Below are 7,689 nucleotides of genomic sequence, written 5' to 3' on the forward strand. Positions count from 1 at the left end.
GAAGGGAGATTCTTTAGGGGAATTTTCGATGTAAAAAATGTTACAAAAATTAAGTTCTATTTTATAAGAATTTGAGGCTGAAAAATATCTGAGAATAAAAAGGTTTAGAGGTTCCTTTTACTGGTAACTGATTCCTACCTTTTCTGCAGCTCAATTTCCATTAAAAGTCCTGTGATTAGTGGGAAACGTTTGCCCTTTCATAGCCCAAAGAAGGTTCCTCCTTCTGATGAATACTTCAACCAATAGCTTCATCATTTCAGAGTTCATCTTCCAGCAATCCCATCTCCAATTTCTACCCATTTTGCCGCATTGCCATTTCATCATCGTTTTGCTTAATTCAATGGCGATTCTCGAGTATCTGGAAACTACAAGACACAGATGTGAGCACGAGTACAAGGAGGAGGGTGAGTACAATCCCCCGTCCATGGATGGTCATACAAATCATAAAAGTCATGACCCGTCCGGACAGAGAGTTCATAAAAAATGCGGTGGTTGGGGGGCCCCAAAGCAGCAATTGCCATACAAACAGGCACATTACTACTCGTAGAACAGCAGCAGAGTAGAGGAGGAATACGGAGTGTGGCAGTAAGTCCTGCGATTCTGAATCCAAATCCCGATTCACAGCATGAGGGGGCATATAATTCAAACACGTACTAATACTACACAGTGTGCCACTGCACCTCTGAAGGGGCAGGACACAGAGAGAGAGAGAGAGAGGGGGGGCATTCGGTAATCAGGCAATTTCATATGAATAAATAAGCAGGCCCATCCCTCCCCACCCCCTCCCTGAGAGTGTACGAGCTATAAATTCCCTTGTATTACGAATGCGAGAGTGCGACGGCGGCTCCTTATGAAAATTTTAAAAGCCACCCGAAACTATGGTAGCCCCCGACTGTGACTGTGATTGTAGCACCAACCCACTGGCCCACCCACCCACTGGGAGCACCTCCTGAAACGGAAGAGCCACCCCATGGCTACAACTACAATCCGGCAAAACAGGAAAATATAAATTTATTACAACGAAACGTGCAGCAGCAGCAGCAGAAGGGGTGGGGCTGGGAGGGGAGGGGAGCAGTGTAGGGGCAGAGGAGAGCTCCAATAAAGGTGTTTATTACTTATTTAGAACGACAAACGCCTTCTACATTCTACATTCGAAGAAGACCAAGAGGCGTGGGAGAGAGCAGGCAGGTCGCCTACCAAGGCGTTGGCTAAGAAATTGTATTGGAAAAGTGGGTCTATAAAGAGGCCACAACAGATACCCTTACAAAAGATAGGTGTTTAATAGTATCTCTGAGCTATTTCAGGGATATTTGTATGTGATTATCAGCGAAAAATAAGGAATAATGTATCATAATGTCGATGGACGTGTGGCTCGAATGCTTCGGATAAAAATTTGTTCTCTAATGAAATTTAGATGGAAATAGCTTGCCTATGATTATTTCTATAGTTTTCTCTTAGGGATAGGGATAGATAGTATAAAAATACATCAGCTCAGAATGGTATTTGAGAGTTTTGGAGGGTATATTTCGATCTGAAACTAACGAATTGAATTTTTGTTCCACTTTTTGAAGATCGCCGTCAGCTGTTTTATCCAATCTCCATAGAAAATGCCTACATATATAATAAGTCCTATTATAAGCTTCTCTAAACTTCCTATTCACACTTCCCATAGGTTGATTGTGGCTAAACCCCACCACATAGCCGCTATACTCTTTTCTGTGGCACAGGTAAACCGGGGTTTCCTTCAGGTTCGTTCCCCTCACAGCGGGAGATGGCGTGCCGTGGCTCCACTTGGAGCTACTTGGCCAGAAACCCCATCGAGAGAGCGAGCATGAACGTGCCTGAGGCTTTGGCGCCCATCAAGTGGCTATCGAGGGCCTCGAAAGTAGCGATAGAGAGAGCGAGAGCCATCTAAAGCCTTGCTGCTGTTGCTGCTGTCACTAAACATTTTAATTAGAAATTTTGCACAGCAGAGTAGAGCGACCGGCGACCACAAATCCAATTATCAAGTAATTATGCATTTAATTTGGCACAGCATCAGCCAAGGATCGCTCAGAGGATTGGGTAAGCGGCAGGACTCTTCTCCAGTGTCGACTCTTTAATGCTGCCGATGGGCTGGGCCCATCAAATCACCAGCCACTGCACACTCTGCCACACATGCCACATGTGTCTGTCTACTCGTATGCAAATAACACGCAAAACTTTTGCTACAGCCAGGGCTTTGGAATATTTCAATTTCTCTCTCTGGAAGGGGGGGGAGGGTGGGAGGCAGCATCGCCTGTGCGAGGGTTTACTGTATTGTCTGTACTGTCTGCCTGGGCGTGCAATTAAAAGTTCTGCCATGTTTTGTCTGCTCTCCCCCAGACGTTTATTACAAATGTCGAGACCCACAGACGACCACAGAGGCCACACCACAATCAAAGAGGTCAAGTGCCAGAGCCTGAAAAAGTGCTCTTCAAAGGCGGGAAAAGGCGGGAAAAGTCGGAAAATCGGCTGTGCAATTTATGACCGTTTTTGTCTTGTAATTGGCCCAGGTCGTGGTTCTCTTTGCATGCCATAAAAATCTACATAAATATAAGAGGGACATAGGCCTCGAAATTGTACGTTCTTATAGCCCATGGAAGGTACTACAATTATAACGGTATGTTCATAGAGAATTTTCCATAATTTAAGTAGTTTTATTCCTGGTTTGTTAGGTTGATGGCTCTTTAAGCCTATCTACAGCCCCCGGGCCCCAAAATAAGGCCTTTACTTTTTCGTGTTTTTCCGTTTTTCTGGCTTCTGGCTTTGCCATAAAACTGTCAACAACCGATGTGGAATGGTTTCTCTGCCACTCTGACACTAGGCAAATATTTACCACTTCAATGCCAAAACGGGGGACAATTTTTTCCGGTTTTCTTTTTTTTCCTTTTCGCCCCAAAAGAACGCCAAAAAGTGCGCCAAGATACATGTGGTGACCTGGTTTAACAGCAGTTGGCTTTTCAGTGGAAAATTATAGAGTACAAATTTTACTAGAGATATTAAACAGATAGAAAAAGATTTTTTCCCTTTCCTGCTCCCCTCTCCTCCTGGCAGAATAACCGCAGGAAATTGCCTCAAGGTGGCCATCAATCGATAGTTGGTGAATATATCCTTGATGTGGGGCTCCTGAAATCATGTTTATTTTCGGATTAGTCTTTGCCTTGACACACTTTTTCGTTGGGCCGAAAATTGGCCCAAAACAGACTTCTTTCAAGGGGAAATTTGGCTAAAAAGAGGGAGAGAGGCAGGAGAAAACTTTTGCCCCAACGCCCACGATTTCGCGTCAGTTTTCTACGCATGTCACAGGCGGAAAACCTTTCGGTTGAGGATTGATGAGGGTTTACACCTCCACAGACACTGAAACGAAATCCCCAATCCCCCAAGGAAAACTTTGCTCAAAGTTTTCCCAAGCATAAAATCAAGGATACCCCTTCCTTTTTTTAGTTTTTCACAAAATTTGCTTTGATTTAAAACTGATTTTTAATAGAATTTTCTCTCAATTAATTGTTTACTTTGCGGCCGCCACTGATGCTGCAATAAATTAATTGTTGCAACATTTGCTTTTCTGCAGAGCGAATGGCGAAAAATATTGAATGCAGAAAATGTGTATAAAATCCAATGAGTGATGAATATTTTATGCGTATAATTTAATTACAAAACATTTTATATAAATTATAAAATTTGTTAATTTATTTCTCATTTAAAATATGCGCCAGACAAGGGAGGATAAATTCGGGGGTGGTGGAGGAGTGGGAGTTGTGGGGAGGGGGGACGGGGGACGCGGAGTGTGTTGTTTGCGATGGAGTTCTCTCATGCATTTAAATTAGTTACATGAATTTTTTATTAGCAGCGACATGCGACAAATAAAAATATTAAATCAAAACTTTTTTCGGAGTCGACAGACTAATTGGAAAATTCGATGAAAGCAGGGATAGAGAGAGAGAGAGACAGGGATAGATAAATAGAGAGGTAGAGAGAGAGTGAGAGTCAGATAGAGAGAGAACCAAAGCCACACTGGGAGAGAGCTACAGCACATTGAATGCATATATGTACATATATATGTAGTTGTAAATATCTAAACGTTTTGGATGAATTATTTTTTTAAATACAAATATTTTTCCACATTAAATAGCCTTTCGACAAATAATAAAAAATAATAAAATAAAAAAAATAAAATCAATACAAAAAATATATATTTCCCCATTAAATAGACTTTAGACAAATAATTCCTATATCAGCTATATGATATAGTGCTTCAATCGTGCCGGTTTCCACGAATGATCTGTTAATTCTTGAAAGAAAACACTCTATGCAGTATTTTAGCATTAATTTAATAGATTTCTGGCATTCTTCAATCTTTTTAAAACAAAACTGTCTTTTAAATAAAGTAAAACCTTGATTTAATCCCCCATTCCGATCCCGACCATCCCCCAAAAGTCAATCAATCAATAGAAATACCCAAAGAAAGTGGCAATAGCCAGCCAACCAATGTGTCAAGTACTTTCTTTCAGCCTCAAACAGTCTCCGGTGTGTGCCACTTTTATAGAATATTCCGAGAGAGAGAAAAAGAGACAACTAAATCAACCTAAATCCACAAAAGAAACAAAAAAATAGAAAGCAAAGAAAAGCGAAAGAAAAACCAGAGTCAGAGACTCATCAATAAGCCAGTCCAATAAACAGGATGTATGCTTGAAGGCGCCACAGAGGCAGCGCAGACCCGCAGGACAAGGACAAGGACTAGGACTAGGACTACGTTCTCCCCTTCAATCAGCGCGGCCAAGTGGAAAATGCCTTGGCATAGCACCCCGCCCCCCGGACACCTCTCTGACACCTTGTTACGGGGCAAATAGACAGAGCATCATACGGGGAGGGGGAGGCGGGCAGGAAGAGGGAAAACCCAGAGACTTATTAACATTTAGATGAAATGCCATACAAAAACTAAAGAACGGGGCAAGGAGAAAGCAGAGAGGAGTCAGCGGAGAAAGGTTTGCTTACTTTTTTGCATTTGAATGCCACAAAATACAGAGATATTCTATGGCAGATCTGGAGTTCGCTTCTTGGGTTAATGGAAGGTGGTTGGTCTTCCATTTGATTGCCAAATAATTTGCATTGACTAATGAAAGCAGCACTTTTCAAAAGCAGCACCAGCACAGGGCACAACTTTCTCTCAATGGTGGAACTTTCTCCCTTCGAAGAACTTCAAAACAGACCAAAAAGTTGACAAAATCTGCAAATTACATGCCCCGAGGAGGTCCTAACAACAACAGACAGACAGACAGACAGACAATTGAGAAGGCAATTGTCTCAATTTTCCAGGGAGTTTTTTTTCCATTGTTTGGCTGTGAATTTTCCTTGGTCTTTGGAGTCTAACGAGTGTGCATTGTTTGGGGGTTCCATTTAATCAGAGAATTTTCCGTATTTCTGTGGATAATATCCACTCCCTCCAAAGTACAGTCCCTGCTTGCTGCCACTCATTAGCCATGCACTCAACGTGCTAATGAGCTTCGCTTAGGCTTAAGGTCTCTCCCTCTCGCTCTCTCTCTCTCTCTCTCTCTGTCTCTGGTTTGGGCCAATAAAATTGTAACAAGAATTGCATGATTAGTGTAGTAGTAAATGCTTCTCCTCTTGGCCATAAAACAGCGCCCAACAAAACCACTCACATGGTCAGAAAGAGGAGCTTAGGCCCCGAAAATAAACGAATGCTGAGGAGGCTTCAGCTGTAATCTTGGATAAAAGACACCGAAAAAAAACAAAGAAAATCGCTTAAGACAGCAAAAGTGTAGGAATACGAGAGTATCTTTGGCATAAGATTGGATTTAGGTGGAAATGACAATGAGCTGCGGTAGGGAGGGATTCTCCAAGGAAGGAGATCCCTAAGAATAAAGAATATTGAGAGCCCTGAAAGGTATATCCATGAAAGGGCAACCAGCAGGCGGAATTATCTACCAAAAGAGTGGATCAATTCTAAGAGGAGAAGGTGTGGTACTAAAAGAGTGGAGAAACTCTGAGAATATTGGATAATTTTCTAATTTTCCTTCAGAAAGTATTCTCCACTGAAGCATTCTCCAATCCCTCCTTTCTCCTCTTTGCAGGGTATCAAAAAACACACACTTAAACACAAATCTATGGCTGAATAATGAACTCAAAGCTGCGGTAGGGAGCTCTCTTTTCTGTAACTGAATCAAGATACAAGATACACTCGTATTGTGTGTGTGTGTGTGCCACAATAATCGTAAATATGCAACGCAAACGCTTTCGGGTTGGGGGGGTGGTGGAATAAACTAAAAGATAAACTGGGAATAAAATAAAATACCGCAAAACGAAAGAGAGGAATACCTTGTAGGATCTCTGGGATACCTCTAGTTTATATCAATGATTGGTTTATGCTTGCAGATGTATCTTTTTATAGTGACTCCACTGAAAGATACTTGCTTTTTCCGTTCGGAATAACAACCGCTTCCTTGACTCTTAATAAAACAATAAATCCCACTTCCCCCCGTCGCAGAGAGAGAGAGAGGGAGGGCGAAATCTGCTGCTGCTTTTATTAAAATGAAAGAAAATTACGCTTCAGTCATGCGTGTGGCACATAAACAAGTGCCGCACGGGGTGTGTGGCAGTATTTGCTTACACTGTGGTTTCCTGCCACACAGAAGAAGAAAGTTTCCTTCGTTCCTTCCTTCGTGGGGGGGTTTTCCCTGTCCTTTTTCTGCCTCCACCAATCAATCTTTATAAAGTGCGCTAATTATACGCATTAATAATGACAGCAGATCTCGCAGGACGAGGGCCGGGATATGGAGCAACACGTACAACGCTTTGCGGTGCGTATACTTAATGTTAAAGCTGAGTCGACTTAAAGGGGCGGAAAGACACTCCCGTTTCGCGTGTCACTTGACTTTCGCCCCTTCGTTATTCAAATTTCAATTGGAATCCGTCTTTGTCTGTTGTCAGATACAAATGCTTTACATCCCGCAGATATATTTACGGCAGGAGCCAGGGACCTCTGCAACTGATTTTTAATTTCTCCTCTTTTTTTGCACCTTTTCGACGACGCGACGATGCGACGACAGCAAATTATTCGCACTAAATGGCGGAGGAGGGGAAAACTACACGCCACTACATCTACGATGTGCCCACAGCAAGGAATGAATGTAAAACAAGTCCTGCCACAAGGGGACGCGGCAGCAGAAAATAACTTGCAATTAGTTGGATGTCAGGAGCCATGTCTGTGGCTTGCTCTTGGAAAATATTCCCCAGGAAAACAACCCACCACACACACACACATATTCTATAAATACGAAATCACGTCTACTACGTGGAGAGAGTTTTCCTTTCTCTGGCCGGAAAAGCCACTTGAACTTGAGCTTGAAATACTGGCATCGCAAAAATTGAATTGGAAAACGGAAAACAAAATTGTTTAGTAGAAAATTGAGTAAAATTTATAGACAAAACCTTCCGGCAAAATGTTCAAAAAATATACAAAAATTTCTTTAAGAACCTCCCAAAAGTTTAAGTCCACAAAATCTCTGTTGTATTAACCCTAGACTGCCGCTTATCTATTGATAATTATATTGAAAATAAACCCACGCATCCTTTCAACCTTTTCACACACCTGCCACTTCCCCCCCACCACAAAGAAAAGGATAGACCTCCGAACCCGAACCGAATCTC

At 42.2% G+C, this 7,689-nt stretch overlaps 1 protein-coding gene across 1 annotated transcript in view; it reads right to left on the reverse strand.

Annotated features, from left to right (window-relative positions):
- Positions 1 to 359, reverse strand: part of LOC6593852 — a 63,651-nt gene extending 63,292 nt beyond the window's left edge. Inside the window, exon 1 of the mRNA XM_026988023.1 lies at positions 139 to 359. The gene's annotated coding sequence lies outside the window, so the exon portion shown is untranslated. The remainder of the gene's footprint in view (positions 1 to 138) is intronic.
- Between the last annotated feature and the right edge of the window lie 7,330 nt (positions 360 to 7,689).

Source organism: Drosophila persimilis, unplaced genomic scaffold (assembly GCF_003286085.1).
Source record: "Drosophila persimilis strain 14011-0111.01,24,50 unplaced genomic scaffold, DperRS2 tig00000124-arrow-pilon, whole genome shotgun sequence".
Lineage (NCBI taxonomy): Eukaryota > Metazoa > Arthropoda > Insecta > Diptera > Drosophilidae > Drosophila > Drosophila persimilis.